The following is a 20,937-nucleotide window of genomic DNA, read 5'->3' as shown; positions in this document are numbered from 1 at the left end:
CTCAAACTCAGTGACTATCTACAAATCCACGTCGCGAGATAACTCCATCTAAGTTCATTATATACCCCTGTTCTCCATCCCTCTACAATAACCTTTCATTACATATATCCTTAAGCAACACAACCCTAACCGTCTCCCACCATAAATCCTTACACATCCCAATTTGTCACTATTCGCATCCCTCAACTCAATCTTTTATATACACTCTTGCCCATATACACTTACTTTTATATTACTCCACACGACTATATCACTCACCCTATCTCACAAAACATGCTCCTTGCCTCGATTTGCTCATCAATCTTCCCTTTCCTTTTTCCACTATCACTCACAACCACATTAACACATGTCTTCCTTATCCAACACATGTCCCTCATAAGCCGACATTCTCCATATCATATCATCCGGTAACTTACGTATCAAGACCGTCACATATATAACTGAATGCGCTAAGACTTAAACATACATGTGCACATGGCCACGACTCAAAACAAATGTAATAACATAGCCACCGACTTAATATGACCGCCCAAAGAGGTACTCGGTCGAGTACATGGATACTCGGTCGAGTAATGAGACTACTCGACCGAGTTCACGACTCTAGAAGCTGAACAGACCTATCACAAAAATATTACTCAGCCGAATATGGAATACTCGGTTGAGTATGAAAGATACTCGGCCGAGTAGGGACTACTCGGTCGAGTATCGGCACAGTTCTCAGCACCGTCCAGTTTTCGTAAAACAGTCATATCTCACTTGTTACTTGGTCATTTTGGGTGTGTGACCTATCATTAGAATCTTAAGAGGAAAAGCTATCACCTCCAATTGGAATTAAAGCAATATCGTTTCTAGAACTCGACTTATGACAATTTTAATACAGCCCTAATAAAATCGGTCTTCATACAAATCAAGTTTTCTAAACCAAAACAACTTGAACATGCATAAGGCAACAATAACAAGTCAATACTTCTAAAAACCAGTACATATTTGAACTTTTATCATACCCACATGAAAATTAAACACGACATTCATATATATATAGACGCATGACCTTAATCACATGCTACTACCAACAACCAAACATTAACATCATCATGATCATATACGCATGTACCACTACCCTTTTGAAAGCCACATAATAAACACTTAACATGCCAACATATTCCATACTAAAATCCAAATCAGTAAATCTCGCCATGCTTTTTACATGTTTTCACATACCACTTCTCATACCGCATTATCCAACCATTCATGTTCCAAGTACTACACACATACATTAACTTGACACACAACAATTTTCCCCCCGGTGACCGGCTTGAGATTATGAGGGCTATAATGCGACTTCAGGACGTCTCCCTAGTCCTTGCGGTAGCTCCAAACAACTCTCCCCGGGTTCATTTTATTTAGACTCCCTAAGTTCATTGGATTCATTAGTTTTAGGTGCCGGAATTGTCGGCTCTGATACCAATTTGTAACACCCCCTTATACCAAGTTACCTTACCAGGACTACCCCAGCATGAAAGGCTGTTACCATCTTGGTTGCCCGAGGTTAGTAAATATCAATAGCAACAATCCCAAACACATTTGTTAGGTACGCGAATTATAAAAGTTACATTGTCTTAAAATCCAACAAAATAAATATTCAAATGCTAGCTACTATAAAACAACAGCTAAGATTCATGACGGTGATAAGTAATCCGGGGTGGTGACTCTCCCATGACCGCCCTAAGCTCACCAAATGCATCACCTGTCACAATCTGCTCACCATCCCCAAATGGATCACCACAGATTTTACAAAACAACAACGGGGTCAGTTCTGCATAATAAAATAAGACAAGTGCATAAAGTAACTAGCTGATCATCCTCCGTCCCGGTCTCCCGATCTCACACAGTAACCGACTACACATCGAGGTATGTAGCCCTGCCAGACTACCCATCGCAATAGGTAGCCCACGCCGCCAGTGCGGGATCGTAGCCAATCCCCACCGATATCCCGCTCATCAACGAGCGATAACCCTGTCCCTTAATGTGCACATCCCCTCCCGTGGCGGGTTCCACGGAGGGCGAACTAGGGCGTGAAGCCACTCCCGCAAGTGACTCCACCACAACCATCACAACATCATCATAACCACCACACCACCACCACACCAACACTCCGATGATCAGCAGACAACAATCATACACAGTACAATTACAAAATCTCAAATTAATTAAGCACAACAGAGTAGGAAAACCCTACCTTTTTGCAATCCGCTATGCTGCAATCAATCATACAATATGCATAACAAATACCACATCGTTACCTACAACAATTATAATCAACAATCCCCAAATTAACCCAAAACAATAATTAGGGTAAAACCCCAAAGACAATCTATTAACTGATTATAAAGCAAGAGAGACTCAACAACGGAATCGAGACAAAAGACGGAAGTGTAGACTTGCGATTGGCCAATTAGCCTTGAGAGTGATTAGGGTAACTAGAGAGAGAGAGAGAGAGAAAGAGATGACGTCGTTAGGTTTTGGTAAAAATGATTTAGATTCTGTAAACATAATTTATATAATCTTTAATCACCTTAACCAAACCACGGAAAATAACACCCGTCAGATTGGATACTCGGTCAAGTATAGAGTATACTCGGTCGAGTACCCTCCACTCGGTCGAGTATTCAGCATACTCGGCCGAGTGTTCCTGGGCAGTAGCCAAACCAGGATAAACGACACCCCTTACTCGACCGAGTAGGTCTTACTCGGCCGAGTACTAGCTTAGGAAGACCGTAGTATTACATAGCCTGCAAAATTTCCATGGTTGGCTTCTCAAAAACCTGTATTTAAGGTGTTTTTCATCTTTTACTCTCCTTATTTATGATCGCGATTTCTACTCATGGTGGAGTTTGCTTCTTAGAAATATAAAGTAGGACTGGAGAAGTGAAAAGTGACACGTTCCAATGTTTTTTCTATTTTTCTTTCGTGGACATAATCATCTCAATGCCTTAGATCGAGTTAACAATATAATCATGTCAATGCCTTAGATCGAGTCTCGTCTATCAATAGAGCTCATATATATACATCATACATTCATACCCTTGTGTTGAAATCATGAAGAAGGTATTTCTAGACGATCAAGATGAATTAGCATTCACAATCACATGAATCATCAATCAAATGTTATTCCAAGATTTTGGAGACATGTACAGTGTAATGTGTCATTTGTCTTATTAATCTACATTCTGAAGCCAAATAGTAGTGACACTTTACCTCCATCGGAAAATGACTTGAACACTCAACAGTTTCCCCAAAATAATCACGGCTAAAAACCGATTCATCAAAGAGCAGGAAACATCATCAAAGAACACATCTTTAAGCCGCAAATACAACAAATTCAGGAGATAATCTCCTAAAACCCCAGCTTCAATGAATTCAGTTCCAATTAATCCACAAACACACAGCCAAATAACCACAAACAGAGTCCAGATCGATCAATCGAATACGACAATTCACCCAACAAACCGCTGCCACATGGTTCACTACATAACATATACTTTACTTGATCGAGTGAGAAACCCTTGCTCATATCTCACCAGGACCTGTACAACTCTTATTTCTGGTCTTGTTTCAGTTTCATACCAGCGCCTTATGTCCCTTTTATTACTTACTATATCCCTTCTTGCAATTTAACTTCCTCTGGTCATTTGAGTCGTGACTTCGAAAGTCTTTTAATCATTTCATTCATTGGCAATTAGAGTGGTTTCATATTAACTCGACTCTTTTGCAGCTACTTAAAAAATGTTGAAAAGTAATCAAGGCGGAATAAGACAAGCTTATGCCAGTGTAATTGCAATCATCTCATAGCTGCGGATGGTCTAACCACATAAACCCTTCCCCATATAACTATCACTATTATTTGGAGTCTGGAAGCAATAACTTGGCTCTACTGCCTGTTTCATATGTAAAAAAAGAATCCAAAATATTTTGCTGTCACTTTCTTAATGCCATTGATTGACATAATTTTCATCCGCACTGCTCCGTTTCCTTGGCAGTAGCTATGAGCTAGCTGCTTTTCGAGTAAAATACCTCCATTTATGATGAAATAGTCCTCTGACTCAAGCTTAAGCTCTTCTTTCTTCGGCGTGTTACTTATTTTGAAAGCCAGTTATCTCAAATAAGAGAGCATTGTGCAATGCACAAGATGTGGGTTCGACTCCTATATTGGGCATAAAATACCGAATCTTTCTTTTATTCTTAAGAATGAAAAATAGTGTAATTGGTAATCCCATTTAATTCAAGTATGGCATGTATGATAATAGTTTTGGTTTATATGCTAGTCTTTGAAATGCTTGTATTGAGCTTCTGATAATTGCAAAGCTATTTCACGGGCCCATTGCCATTGTTGCTGCTCGCTTGAGTCCGATCAAGGTTTGCGCGCCTTTCTCCGAATATGATTATAGCCTCCTAAATAATTGTATTGTATTGCTTGGATCATGACACGTTATTATTATTGGATTTGTGATTTAATAGGTTATATGGGACTCGAACCCATACCTTTGTGCAAATTTGCACACTGCTCTACCATTGAGCTAATAGCCTTTAAAATACGCTAAACAAATACGAGTACGAAATAACTCAGATAAGTACCCTGGAATTTTTCTCACATATTAGTAAGATATGTAATAGATACACTAAAATGCGTTGTAATTACAGCAAAAGGCCGGTAAATACATTAAATATCCTCCACAGTCATTTCCCTTATTTCATGTACATAGAACCTTATTTCATGCACATAGTACCTTATTTCATGCCATAGAAAATTAACATTCTTAACCAATAGTAATTAGTATCACATTATAACCAACTGATGTAATAGAAGAACTTTTTAATGCACATATAACCTTATTTCATGCACATATAATCTTATTTCATGCCCATATAAAATTAACATCCTTAACCAACACTAATTAGTATCATAATATAACCAACTGATGCAACTAAAGAACTTCTTAATGCACATAGAACCTTATTTCATGCACATAGAACCTTATTTCATGCACATATAAAATTAACGTCCTTAACCAACAGTAATTAGTATCATAATATAACCAACTGACGCAACTGAATAACTTTTTAATGCACATAGAACCTTATTTCATGCACATAGAACCTTATTTGAACCTTATTTCATGCACATAGAACCTTATTTCATGCAGATAGAACCTTATTTCATGCCCATTTCACACTTATTTCATGCACATAGAACCTTATTTTATGCACATATAACCATATTTCATGCACATATAATCTTATTTCATAAAAATAAAATGTCTTAAAAAAACTACTCTATAAAACTAATTATTTGATAGTTGATAGGCAAAAAATCATAGATAGTACACATGACTTTGTTATAGGAAAACTGATTCTAAAAAGCAGCAATATGTTTACATCAGGATCTAAAACTTGGATAAAAGAATATCGAAGCGAGGGAAGAGCACACATAGGCAACTTATAAAGAGAAGTATGACTAAAATGATGGATAAAATTGCACTATGAAACTCTGAAAACAATATTATTATAACTGACCTAACCATGTTTGTTTAGTTCAAGAATTGCAGTCGTCATCGCAAATGTCAACAATCCCTTGAACTTGGATGGTTTCTGGATTATTATCTCATTGTTAGAGAAAAAATATAGAAGAGAAGTCTTCAATTAAGGTAATAAGTTTGTTTTCTGATGCATTTACTGATGGCAATTTTTTCATCCTAACTAAAATCCATACTCTTGTTTCAGCGAGACACGGCGTTTATAAGGAGAAGGGAGACTGGTACACCCCTATAGGCAGCAATATACAACATTGGTTGCACTTTCGACAACATTGCAGAAACAATACAGCCAAAGCACCAATAAACCAGTCACTTGTATAAACCTAAAACCCGTAAATGGTGCCTTTTTTATTCAATTCCGACAGAAGTCGGTTAAAATAGAAGCTGTTTGTGTAATTCAGGCCATATTATGCTTGTAAAAAAGTGCACACATGCAACTTAATAAATTGTGTATCTTATATTATGAATAATTTAGGTTTGATCATGCTGTTATGGTTTTATTTGCAAGCAACTTTTAATGTCATCAAACAGTGTACCTTTTCCACTCTTATGTACTTTCCTCGTTCTTGTGAAATAAGTTTTCTTTGTTTATAGTGTTATGGTACAAAATGCACAATGAATTAGCTTAAATTAAGGAAAGAACAATGAATTAGCCTAAATTAGGGAAACTACTGAAAATTAGGATTAATAGTAGGACACAACTTGAGAAGCATATTACCTGATTCTGCAGATATGAATCTCAGTAATGGCGGTTGAAGCGAATTAGAGGAGCGATAATGCTTGTTGTGCGGTAATGCTTGTTGTGTGAACACTGATGAATGGGTTCAACCCTAATTTAATAAGCGAATATGAGAACGTCGAAAATATGATAATCAAAGGGCCAAGAAGATAGATCAATGATTAACTACATACCAAATTGAATCGATTAATAAGTTTATTAATCAACATGTGAACGATTAATAGGTTACTAAACAAAAAAAAAAAGCAAAATAAATCAGGAATGCAAAACCTAACGAACTAATTTGAAGCATAACCATTGAATTGGCGAAAAAGAAAGAAAAAGGGGAAATTGCTAAATTACCTAAATGAAGAGAACTGTAGACGAAATCAGAGAGGACGAAGAAGGATACAAGCTTGAAGATGGCCGAGTAATGTGCTCAAAATCATAGCAATGGCGGTTGATCGTCGTGAGACATGTTGATAATCGAAGGAAGATGAAAAATTAGGGTTGAGTCTGATACTGTGATGTGCGAAGAGAAAGATAGATGAGTAAGAAAGGAAAATTGTAAAATTATTTGAGATACAGGGGTTGGGGGGCTGCGTATGTTTGATGGGTTTGATCCGTTTATCTCATCCGTCCAATTTGTCTAGATCTAAAGGTTATGAGTGGTTCTCACAGGATCCCAAATTTATATATATGTATATATATATATATATATATATATATATATATATATATATATAGAAATTGAATCATGTGAGGTACCCTTCTTAGGGTGAGGCGGCTGAACCATTTACTCACCATTGGATCTAATTATTACAAATGTACCAGATGTTGACACGTGTTCCCTATATACTCCCTAAATAACTCACTTTCCCTCATTTACAATCTCACTTCCCCTCATTTATTTCTCTATCTTCCTTCAGCTACTTTATCGCCATTATCACCGAGCTTCTACGAGCTCATCTATTCCGCCATTTCCCTTCATCCTCAATCATTTACTCCGTCACATTTACTCCATCCACTCTCTCCCTTCAGCTCGTCTTCAGCTGAGCTCCGTCTTCGCCATTCACTCAGTCTTCGCCATTCGCTGAACTCCGTCACATTTGTTCCGCCATTGAAGTCGATTTCTCCTCTTCTTCGTATGTTCCTTTCCGTTTCTTTACTAAATTTATTTAATTAGTCTAATTACTCAGTTTTCGCTTATTTTTCTATTTTCCTTCACTCGGCTTCGTTTGATTTCTATGCATTTCGTTTCTGCTCGATTATGCTCGCAATTTGATTGAAACTTTCTCTTATTTTTCTATTTTCCGTTTCTTTACTAAATTATTGTTGTTATTGTGCAGGTTTTGATCGCTTTGTGAGCATAATCGAACACAGTAGGAACGCATAAAATCAATTGCAGTCGATTTCTCCGCTTTTTCGTATGTTCCTTTCTATTTCTTTACTAGATTTTGATTTTTTTGCTTATTTAGTTAAATTTTAGGTTATAAACTTCATTAATTAGTTTAATTAAGGAGTTTTGCTCTTGTTTTACTATTTTCCTTCACTCTACTTCCATCGATTTTTATCCATTCCTTATCTGCTTAATTATTCTTTGAATTGAAGTTTCATTGTTATTGTTCATTGTTAGTTATGGCCGATTTCATGTATCCTATGTTATTGATGAAATTCTCCTTAGGAAATGCTCCTCATAATACCTTGGTTTATAAGGATCAAGCTCTTAATCTGGCTTCTCCTGTTGTTGCTTCATTGTTAATTTTAGTAGTTTTGCCTCTATTTTGCCAGTTTTTGCCTGCTTGAGTACGGTATTTTGTGCTTAGCTTGTCATTCTTTGGCTGCGTGTTGCATTTTCAGAGGTTTGCATAAATTATAGTAGCTACTTTGTCTTCTTAAATGTGTTGTTGCTTGAGTGTTCATTACTTATTAATTTGTTTCTCTGCTTCTTTGTAAGGTCCTTCCCCTTTCTTACCTTAATAAATTACTTTAATCACTGAGTTTTTCCCTTAACTTCAGTTAATTTATGTACCTTCAGTTAATTTAAACCTTTTTATCTAATTCACCAAATAAAGAAAAGAGCAAAATAGATGATTTTAACCACTTATAATGACCAAGTTTCACAAAACAAGCCCTTAGATTCACTGGATAAGGTCTGAGATTCACAAAACAAGGTTTGTGAATTCACCAAATAAAGAAAAGAGCAAAATAGATGATTTTAACCACTTATAATGACCAAGTTTCACAAAACAAGTCCTTAGATTCACTGAACAAGGTCTGAGATTCACAAAATAAGGTCTGAGAATCTAAACCTTTTTATTTTCCCTGCTTTTGTGATTCCTAGATCTAATTTTGTGACACTCGGAAGTTAATTTGTGAAACAAGCATCTGACCTTGTCAATGCTAGTTGTGATCCTTGTACTCAATGCTAGTTCTCTTTCTCTTAATAATTTCTCTTACTGGTTTTGTGAATCCTGGAACTTCTTTTGTGAAACTGGGAAATGATATTTCGAAACTAGACTCTTTATACTTTCAAATTTGGCCTGAATGCTTGGCCTTGTTTTCTTACGAGTATTTAATTCTGCTTCTGTGATTTCTTCGAGCATCTACTCTGAAGCTGGTACATAATACTGGAAAACTTAGTCATGTATGCAACATGAAACTGGAATGTGCTTTTATGCAACATGAATTTCTATGTCTGAAACTGTTTAGTTCAAATGTTTTCCCTACCTAGGTGAATAACAATGTTCACTCGACGAGGCTACCTCTAGTATGAAGCGAGCTAGCATGAAGCAATAATAGCTTGATTCAGTGTTCAGATTGTACTTTTTTTATTGTTAAATAAGCTTGTGCTGGTGTATATTACAAACATAACAACTTACAGTTAATTAGTCAAAGTACTTGCTGCTTGTTTTTTTAGTGCGAGAATGCATTAAAAGAGTAAACGGTTAAGTTTGAAGCAATCTATGAGCTTGTTCTGAGTTTCTATTTCTGCGTTTTTTGTTTTACTAATAGTTTTATTTCACTTGTTTCATAGACAAGTATGACAACTTGGTGCAATGGTTGTGTTCTTAATCTTCTTGACCAAGATCAAATGTCATTTCGCAAACTTTATGTCACTGAAAAACAAACAGCTATGGAATTTTCTTTTTCGCCGTTAAAGGAAGTTATAGTGCCTGACCGTCACTATCAAGCATATCATTCTGTTTTTAATAATCAAGATCTTATGCAAAAAATATTCTCTAAAATTGATCATTACGAAGATAAAGCACATATGACGCTCGTATGTCGAAATTGGGCTCAGCTATTTCTGATACACAAAAGTGCACCTGGGGTCAGCATGGCATATTGGCTTTCTGTAGACATAAATGATGTGAATGGTGTTCGGACTATTCGTAGGGGTCCTAGAATAGTCTTTCAAACATGCAAATGTTTCATGACGGAGGATATGACTACCAAATTCTTACTGCATTATCACCAAGCAAAAATTCCATCTCAGAGTACTCATCTTAATGCTCTTGATGATGTTACACGCAGTCAATTTAATGAGTCATTGCATGCTTTAGCTACGCCGAGTGAAGAACAAGATATAGCTATTGACATTGCTGCTGACTTAGTAGTCACTCGTAGAAATATATCTTTTCTTGACTTACCTTTGATGATGTATATATAGCCTAGAGTTGTCCCTTGTTTGTAATGTACTATCTGTGTAAGTAGGGCTTCGCACTTTAAGGTTTTAACTTTGCCCTTTTGTTATTTTGTATAATTTTGTAGTAGTTTCAACCTTGTATATAATTATGTACGTCTTATTTGAACATTTTGGATAACATAAATTATCATCTAATCTTGTACTTTGTTTTAAATATTTGCATGGATCACTTTCTATGTATAATGCAATGTTCTTTACTTCTGATTTTTCATTTAATTTTGTATTTGTTTTCTTACATATTGTTCCATGTAATGAACAAGGGAAAGGGTTCACTCGGTTTTTCTGGTGTTCGAATTCAATGAACAAGGGATACCCGACCCCTGTAGTTAGATCCCGTTCCCCCGAAAAGGGTTCACCCGACCCCTCTAGGGTGTCTTTCGGTATTCCGCCGTTCTAATTAGTTGAGCAAGGGAAAGGGTTTAGGGTTGGATTAGGCGGATCCGCGGTAGAGGTTCGCCTAATCCAACCCTAAACCCTTTTCCCGTCCCGTTTTAGGATACCCGTTTTGTGAATCATAGACCTTGTTTCTTGAATCCTAGGCCTCATATTGTGAAACTTGGTCATAAATGGTCAAAATCGCCTATTTTCCTCTTTTTCTTATTTTGTGAATCATATACCTTATTTTGTGAATCTTAGAGCTTGTTTTGTGAAACTAGAAGGTAATATTGTGAAATTTGGTCATAAAATGGTCGAAATCACTTATTTTGCTTTTTTTTATTATTTTGTGAATCATAGACCTTGTTTGGTGAATCCTAAGCCTTATATTGTGAAACTTGGTCATAAATGGTTAAAATCACCTATTTTTCTCTTTTTCTTATTTTGTGAATCTTATACCTTATTTTGTGAATCTTAGAGCTTATTTGTGAAAATAAAAGGTAATATTGTGAAATTTGGGCACAAAATGGTCGAAATCACCTATTTTGCTCTTTTTATTATTTTGTGAATCATATACCTTGTTTCGTGAATCCTAGGCCTTATATTGTGAAACTTGGTCATAAATGGTCAAAATCGCCTATTTTCCTCTTTTTCTTATTTTGTGAATCATATACCTTATTTTGTGAATCTTAGAGCTTGTTTTGTGAAACTAGAAGGTAATATTGTGAAATTTGGTCATAAAATGGTCGAAATCACCTATTTTGCTCTTTTTATTATTTTGTGAATCATAGACCTTGTTTCGTGAATCCTAGGCCTTATATTGTGAAACTTGGTCATAAATGGTCAAAATCGCCTATTTTTCTCTTTTTCTTATTTTGTGAATCATTTACCTTATTTTGTGAATCTTAGAGCTTGTTTTGTGAAACTAGATGGTAATATTGTGAAATTTGGTCGGTCGAACTCACCTATTTTGCTCTTTTTCTTATTTTTGTGAATCATAGACCTTGTATTTTCAGTGTGTGTGAATATTGGAGCTAATATTGTGAACCTTGAAGCTAGTTTTGTGAACTTAATACCTGATAATGTGAAATCTCGACTTGATTTGTGAAGAATGATTTGTGAAACCTAGAGCTGATTTTGTGAAACCTAGATCTGATTTTGTGAAACCTAGACATGATTATGTGAACTCTAGACCTAATTTTGTGAAACTTGTTTATGTGAAACCTGGACCTGATTTGTGAACTTTGTACCTTATTATGTGAAATCTCGACTTGATTTTGCGAAACTTCATTTTGTGAAACCTAGATCTGATTTTGTGAAAACTAGACATGATTATGTGAACTTTAGACCTAATTTTGTGAAACTTGTTTTTGTGAAACCTGGACCTGATTTTGTGAAGGTAGGACTTAAATTGGTTAATTTCATAGTAAGAAATACTTGTATAAGCCAATGTGTCATGTTTCACATGTACATGAAGTTACTAATGTTTTCATGTCTTTGTTACTTGTTGATGCATAATTTATTCTTGGTACAATATCATCTATTAGCTCAAAAGGTAGAGCATTGTGCTATTGTGCAAGGTGTGGGTTCGAGACCCACATAGATGAACAAATATAAATATACGATTATTATATAATAATTACCATTGCCAATGTATGTCTAAAGTCACCTATTCAAGTCTTAGAATCACAAAATAAGGTCCAAGATTCACAAAAACATGCATAGGGTTCACAAAATCAGGTCCAAGCTTAGATAAATCAAGTAGTCTCACAAGCTGTAGCTTTAAGAATTTTGTTTGTTATATTTTAGAGACATAGAGTAAAGTATTTGGGCTTTTGTGTGTGAGAAAATATTTAGGCCAAAAGAAAAGTTAGGAATGACCCTAAGTTTCCAGCCCAATAAACATTGAAAATCAGTCCATGAAGGAATATGGTGAGGCCGGCCGCCTCGCCATAATTAGCGGCCTCACCGGATCCGGCCTATATATATATATATATATATATATATATATATATATATATATATATATATGTGGGATCCGGTGAGAATGAACTAACTATCTAAACTACCCAATTATTAACCCACTGCCCCACTCCAATTATTAACAATAAAAACTACCCTCTCTCTTCGCTGCTATCGTCAATCATTTTCCCAAAAACTCCACCCAAATCAATCTTCAACAAACCATAACAATCATTAATGATTCGTTGAAAACGAACAACAAAGATCCAATCATCAATGGCGAAAACAACTCCGAATTCTTCGATAGCCCGCATTCCCTCCCCATACTCCTTTCGCCATAGACATCACGCACCTCCACACCAAATCTCCCAATTGGAAAAACACAGCTCCGAGTCCGATGCTTGAGTATCTGAGTTGACCGTCGAGTTATCGAAACTACGTGCCGAGAAGGACACTGACTGTCCAAGACAAGTTGGAACTCGAAACCTGAAACCAAATCCCATTGTCTATCTCTTCTTGTTTTCACGCAGCACACCACTCCTCAATTCGCCATTCCCTCATCTGTCATTCCCATCCACCACCACCCATCGCCTGCCGTCGCCGCCACCGGCATTCACTAGAACCCGCCTGAGAATCACCGAGATTATCCCAGATCGGCTTAACTCTGTCGACACCATCGAGCATCCCGACCCCGACATTTCCTGTTTTGTGAACCTTAGACCCACTGCCTCCTCTCCGACCACCACGCCGGGACCATCACTAGCTTCACAACTCTCTGAAATTAATGATTGTCAATTTGAGCAACACGAAATTGATATATCTGGTTCCTATGTTGATGTATCTGAAACCAATTTTTATGTACCTAGTGATTAATTTTGTGTATCTATGTTCAGATACATTAAATTAGTGGTTAGATACATCAACAATTGGTGTAGATACATTGAAATAACTGGAAACCAACGATGGGGAGGATATTGTCGGAGCTCCGTTGAAGACGGGATGGTGCCACTGAAATCTTACTCTGTCCGGTAAGGATAATGTCGACTATCTTTTCACGAATACTATTACCGTTTTCGGCATTGCTGGCTGATGAAAGAACGAATGTTTTTGAGTTTTAATTTTTGGTGGTCGCCGGCGTTGTGCTGTCGAATATCCAGTGTTCTCCTAACAGCGTGGGTGGGTGGATGGATGTCCACGGTGGCAGTGTTGTCAGTGGTTCATGGGTACAGTGAATTTGTGATGTGTCAATAGTGTGATGAATGACGGATGTTTGGTGGGGATAAATGACGTAGATTTTTAATTTAGGATTATGTTTGTATAAGGAATTTGGGCCGCTGATGTTTTTAAATCCTATGGTCAGCATTCGTTCTCACCGTTCTCACCGAATGTTCGTTCTCACCGGATCCTAAATATATATATATATATAGAGAGAGAGAGAGAGAGAGAGAGGGGGGGTTCAGGTAAGTCCACAAATTTGATTGAGTCCATAAGTCCACATCTCTACCATTTAATCTTACAAGATGAATGACTGGGATTAAAACAAACAAAAAAAACACTTACCCAACATGCAATTAATGCTTTGTCTCCCATAATTTCAATTACCAATTTTTCTAATCAATTACTTTCTCTTTCCTATCAACTAATTTTTTAAATTAATATACTATCATCTATATTTTAATTATCAAAATATTATAACGAAATTTCATACCCGCGTAAAATAAAAGCGGGTTCGTAAAAGACTCTGTATATCTTAATACGGACTCCGATTAAGGCGAAACAAAATCCTAAAGTTACACTCGTAAAAGATTAAAATTACACTCGTAAAGTACTAAAGTTACACTCTTACAAAACTGAAGTTACACGATATACAATTAAAGTTACACACTACTTGAAGTTACACCTTTACAAGAATAAAGTTACACACTATATAATTGAAGTTACAACCTTCATCAACAATCATCAATCCAAATCAATCAATCTAAATCTCACATCTTCATCGTCAATCTATAACACCAAAGACATCAACATCTTCATCATCAATCAATATCGCCAACGACTTATCATCATCATCATCATCATCATCTTCATCTTCATAAAAAAACTACAATTAATAATTAAAAAATTTAGATATAATTCATCAAAAAAACAATCGTACAAATCACTATATTTAAAACTATCAAACCATTTTAATTACTTAAGTAACGATTTCAACAAAATCCAACAAAAATTAATAAGAAACAAACACAAACCCTTATATTTCGAGCACAACCGATCAATCTATAACACCAAAGACATATCAACATATTCATCATCAATCAATATCGCCAACGACGTATCATCATCATCATTATCATCATCATCATCATCATCATCATCATCATCATCATCTCCATCTGCATAAAAAAATTACAATTAATAATTAAAAAAATTAGATATAATTCATCAAAAAAATAATCATAAAAATCATTATATTTAATATTATCAAACCATTTTAAATACCTAAGCAACGATTTCAACAAAATCCAACAAAAATTAATAAGAAACAAACACAAACCATTATATTTCGAGCACAACCGATCAATACTGAATATTTTGAAAACTCAATGGTATATAAAAATATCACCATTGCGGCAAGCTCCAAAAAATAATAAATTTAGGCTTTTATTTCGCCCTAATCGGAGTCCGAATGATGATTTACGAAGCTTTTTATGAAGTGGCTTTCATTTTATGCGGAAATAAAATTTTTTATTTGGTTTGCAAATGAAATAAAATTGAGAGGTAAAATGAAATTATAAGAGAAAGAATTAATTAGTGTATGGAAAATTGGTGTATGAGAGACAAACAATTAATTATGCATAGGGAGTGTGAATTGTGTGTTTTTTTATCTTTTAATCTCAATCATCCATTTTTTAAGATTCAATGACTTAGATGAGGACTCATAGACTCAACTTAAAATGGTGGACTTATAATATCCTATATATATATATATATAGAGAGAGAGAGAGAGAGAGAGAGAGCAGTTCTCGTAAGTCCCTCATATATAATGAGTCCGTAAGTTCTCATATGGACCATTAGATGTATGGGATGGATGGATGAGATTGCATCTAAATGAAAGGTCACAAATTAATCTCCTCTAATTACCTCCCTTAATCATTCCAACTCCTTAAACATTCACCCTCTCCTAATCTATCCTCTCATTATCCCACCCTTCCACTCTCCCACTAAATCCCATTTTCTCTGAAATTCCCAACAAAAAATAACGCAAAACAAAAAACCCATTTTCCCTAAAATTCCCAACAAATAAAAAACCAAAAAACCACCCTCCTTCCCTCATCCCGACACTATCCCGTCACTGCCTCCCATTTCCTCCTTCCTTCTCGGCCGCCATACACCACCCTGCCGCCACCTCCACCTCACCAGACCACCAGCCCACCACCTGCTCACCCGCCCAGATCCGGAGCCCACCACCAGACCACCACACACCACACACCACACCCGACCCACAACCCGCCCACCACAAACCACCAGACCCACCACCACCACCGAGAAACCCACCCGACAAACCGACACCCGACTACCCACGGCTTCCTCGACGTTCTCTTGACCACCACAACACCCACGACCACCTCCTAAAGCCACGACACCGCCGCCTGCCTCACTTTCTTCTTTCTCTCTTTTATTTTTTCAGATTTACATTTGTTGCAGTTTTGTTTTTATGTTTTATAATTTTTTCAGATCTCGTATTTGATGTATCGGTTTTTGATATTGGTTTTGATATCTCGTTTTTGATAATTTCTGAGATCAATTCTTAACTTTGTTTTTCATTGTTTGAAGTTTCAACGACCACCACCACGTTTTTTTTTTGGATATTTTTAGATCTCGTTTTTGGTTTCCTCGTTTTTTTTTTGGTATTTTTAGATCTCGTTTTTTTTTTGTTTATTTGGGTGTTGGTTAATTAATTTTTAGTATTTCAGTTTTTTATTTCTCTTTTTTTTTTAAAGTTCCATATTTTGTGCTAAAGTTATACAATAATTAAAATAAAGTTATACTATTAACCTCTAAAGTTATACTATTTACGACTAAAGTTGTACCCTTGCATATTAAAGTTATACTATTTACGACTAAAGTTATACGCATAAAATACAAAGTTATAGATCTATTTTATATAACTCAATTTGTATATTTTTTTTAGTATTTGTGTGTTGGTGTTGTTGTGAGACGGTTTTTTAAATTTTTACGACTAAAGTTATACCCTTCAAACATTAAAGTTATACAATTTATACTTGTAGACACCTCAAAATGTCTACCTAGCCTTACAGGTACTCGATGATGAGGCTAAAACTATATTACTAAATGAAAATTGACAATGTTATAATTAATGACTCTTTACGCTTATTTCCTCGTAAATTATTCAAAATAAAATACAACCTTTAAAAGGTCCTATATTTCTATTCGGTTCCGTTTAATCCATTTCATATCATTTGGATTAGTAGTTGGATAGTTTGTTATTAGCCCAAAACTAATAGCGATTGATGTAGAAATACTCGTGTATCTTATGCATGGAATGGTATTTGCCATGCAGTGGATTTGACAAAAGACGCCATTTGCTGGAAAGTGGGAAGTGGTAAGTTAGTTGATATTTGGTCCAGTCGATGGGTGAATGGCGAACTACCAACTATCAATACACCCGTTCCAGAGTCGCTACCGCCTCTATCACCTTTTATCTTGGATTCGGGCGACTGGAATCCAACCATGCTCTACCGCTATTTTGATTCTAAAACTACAAAGGACATCATTGCTATGGAACCTCCAGCACCTGATATTGATGACTTTATTTATTGGAAGTTTACTGAGGATGGTGTTTATACAGCTAAGTCAGGATATTTTCTTCTTTGGTCACAAACTCCAGCTGCTTCTTCGGCTTGTTCTTGGCTGCACCAGTTTCCTTGGCACATTGTTTGGAAAAAGACGCTCCCACGTAAGTTATCGATCCTTCTTTGGAAAGTGGCGCACAATATTTTACCCACTAATGTAAACTTGTTATCACGAGGTTTGAATGTTGCCCAAGAATGTCACCTTTGCCACTCTTCACATGAGTCCATGGATCACCTTTTTAGATCGTGTTCGATCGCACAGCACTTATGGAAATCTTCTTGGCTTGGTATTAATGCCATGGCGAATCCTTTTATTCCCTTTCTGACATGGATTGCGGATTTCCTAATTTATCTTGCACGTCAATCTTTCGGGTTGCACAAGGACTTTGGTTTGATATATTTTTGTTGTACACTCCGTGCAATATGGAACTCTCGGAATTTATTTCTCTTCCAAAATCATCCGGTCCGACCAGCAGCTATTTACCATCTCATTGGTAATCTGGTAAGTTCCACTTCTCAGCTACGTCTAATTAGGTCATCTGTTGAACCGCATGCTGTTTGTCTTCCTCCTATCAAGCTGGCAGGCATTTGCAAGCCTCGGAGCGATCATGTGGTTTACATTTCACTCGCAATCCAGCAAGATGCGACAATACAGTGCTTCACTGGTACTATTTGGGATTCTGCTTTGGATGACTCAGTTTCTAACACAATTCGGGCGCGATCGGGGTTTGTTGCAGCCGCACGTCTACTCATTTGGGCTATGCAGTATGCTCAGCAGAAGAATTATAGCCATGTTTCCTTTTGTATTTCATGTCGAAAATTATCCACCGTTCTGGCAAACAAATTGCCAGTACCAATTACTGTACGGCACTCTGTCTTTCGGATCCGTACTTTGTTTGTACTACACCCTCTATGGTCTGTAAGCCTAGCAACAGGCTAACCTTTTTGTAGTTTGCTTGTCTTTTAATATAAGGTGTTCATTGTTGTCAAAAAAAAAAAAAAAAAAAAAGAAATACTCGTGTTACCAGGCCCATATTAGAGTATGGTTGAATGAGATGCCTAGTGACCAAATATTTGCACGTGTAAAAAAAAGGCAAGGAGACCAAATATCAACATGTGCGCTCGAGACAAACAAAAGGTAAAAAATAGACATAAGGAGTGTTGGAGATTACGGAGGATAATAAGGATAAAAAGAGATAGATAGAATCTTATATGTGGCAGAGGAAGACGTTGATTACAATTCACACACGAAGAAGCACGGTCAAATACGATCATTAGTATTCCCATCCGGACAAAATTGCGTACCCAACTAAGTATAAATACCAACCTCATCTTAAAATTTGGAGGGACACACAAAAATACAAAACAGACAGAGATTCACAAATAATTTCGTCACACCAAATTCACGAGACATTCAGATCTCAGAAATTCCATACTTATACATCGTCTCAAATATTCTATCCCAGTTTCAAATCAAATTACATACAAATAAATTATCCCAGTTTCATATAAGCGCATAAGAGCCGTTAATTTACGACAAAGTCGAAATTCATTCATAGTCAACATCCACATAGGCCTGAGGGTACCGACATCAAATAAGTTTTTCCTTACTCTTTCTTTTTATTTTGCTTTTATTTATTTTCTCTATTTATTATATAAACTAACCTATTAATTTGTCAGTGTAAATAATTGTATAAAGTTTGTTACTAACTTTCTTTTTTTTCTGTCTTAATTTCGTCAAATATATAATATTACAAATAAATAGTAAGTAGTCGGTTTGATGGATGGTCGGGTGCCTAACACCTTCCCCGACCATATCTTTACCCCGAATCCGCAATCTTTGGTTCGAGGCCGGAGTGACGGATCGGTCCCATCCGAGGGGATCAAAAGGGGTCTTTTCCGTTAACTTTATTTTTGTATATTTTTTATAAAACCTAATGGCGACTCCATATTATTTACTTATATTTCAAAAAGGATATTTTTTCAGGGATCTCACAGTGGCGACTCCGCTGGGGATCAAAAGGTTTTTGTAAATATATGTAAATAATGTGGAGTCGCCAGTAGGTTTTATAAAAAAACATACAAAAACAGTTTAAACGGAAAAGGCCCCTTTTGATCCCTGGTATGGGGACTGATCCGTCACTCCGGCCTAAACCAAAGATTGCGGACTCGAGGGTAAAGGTACGGTCAGGGAAGGTGTTAGGCACCCGGACCGCCCATCAAACTGACGGCCTCTACTATTTATTTGTAATATTATATATTTGACGATTCAAACAAAAGAAAACGTTTTTTAAAACAATTTATACAAATTATTTACAAACAACGAAAGCTAAATTACGATAATATAAGAAGTAAAGAATAAATATGACACCCTCAGGCCTACCTGGATGCGGCGTTTCGACAATTAGCTTACTCGAACTGACTTTAGGGCGTCTTTATGCTCAAAATAGGATGGACGTATGTATGTGAAAGTATGATGGGAAGGTAGTATTTTGTATGGAATAGTATTTCTGAAAAGATAGTATATTTCTTTGAATTTTCTCCGTCCTGAATAAGGGAGCAAAGGGGAGTATTTATACTAGTTAAGACGAGAGTGTTGGACGACAACCGAAATTTTCGAAAGATAGAATTGTCCTACCAAACTCTATCCGTAAATCAATGTACCATGATCTTTTTAGTTGGCAGCTTAGTTCCTTCGTCCGTTTTTCTTATTGAAAACTCTACTGAAACTCCTTTTGCTAATAACTCTGATCATGTTGGCAACTGGACTTTCCTATTTGGACTTTGAAGCATGTGATCCTTTGGTGGAACAATTGGGGAAAACAATGTTTCAAAATTCAATATCGTTGTCGGGAACTCCATGTGAAACATGGTCTTGGACTATACATGTGAATTGTGGCTTTGGACTCTAATTTGCTTTGGACCTAAATGTCGTCCAATTATTATCTAAAGCAACATAAGGTGTAATGCCTTACATTTACTTTTATTATTTGCCCGACTAAATGTCGTCTTAATATTTACAGTTTTGTGCCGTTAATATATAACATTACTCCCATAATTAATTAAGAGAGGCTAGGTATGTAGTAAATTGTCGAAGTGGACCGGGTTATAAAAGGTTATTTTTGGGACAATTTTGAGCATAAATAACCCTATATCAAATCCAAGTAAGTTTCATTCCGGATTAAATAAAGGCCTCATCATCGGGTGTTCAAAGGCCGGTAGACATTTTGAGGTGTCTACAAAAGCCCCCACTTTGACCGAGTCTGAGTAAGACGAAGGTCAAAGTAGTCCGGTCGGGACAGATAAAGGTTAAGAAACGTACCTGGGCCTCTTATTTACCTGTCTGGAGTAGCTGGAATCTGGAGCTGGCTTAGCAAAACCTTGTTTTACTAATCTGGAATGAAGCTGGAACTGGTGCAACGAAACTTTGTTTCGTTGATCTGAAATTGGCATAGTGAAACTTTGTTTCACTGGTCTGGAACTGGTATAGCCAAACTTTGTTTAGCTCGTCTGGATCTGGTAGAGCGAAACTTTGTTTCCCTGGTCTGGAATCTGGTTAAGCAAAACTTTGTTTTGCTGCTAGAATCTGGAATAGCTAAACTTTGTTTAGCTCAAGAGTGTACCTGCAAAATCTGATTTCACAAGCTCGAATGCGTGTCAGGGCCCGCCGACCGAGGATTCAAAACTTTATTTTGCAAAGGGAAT

Source organism: Silene latifolia, chromosome Y (assembly GCF_048544455.1).
Source record: "Silene latifolia isolate original U9 population chromosome Y, ASM4854445v1, whole genome shotgun sequence".
In the NCBI taxonomy this organism is placed as follows: Eukaryota; Viridiplantae; Streptophyta; class Magnoliopsida; order Caryophyllales; family Caryophyllaceae; genus Silene; species Silene latifolia.
Note: the sequence above shows the minus strand (reverse complement) of the source record.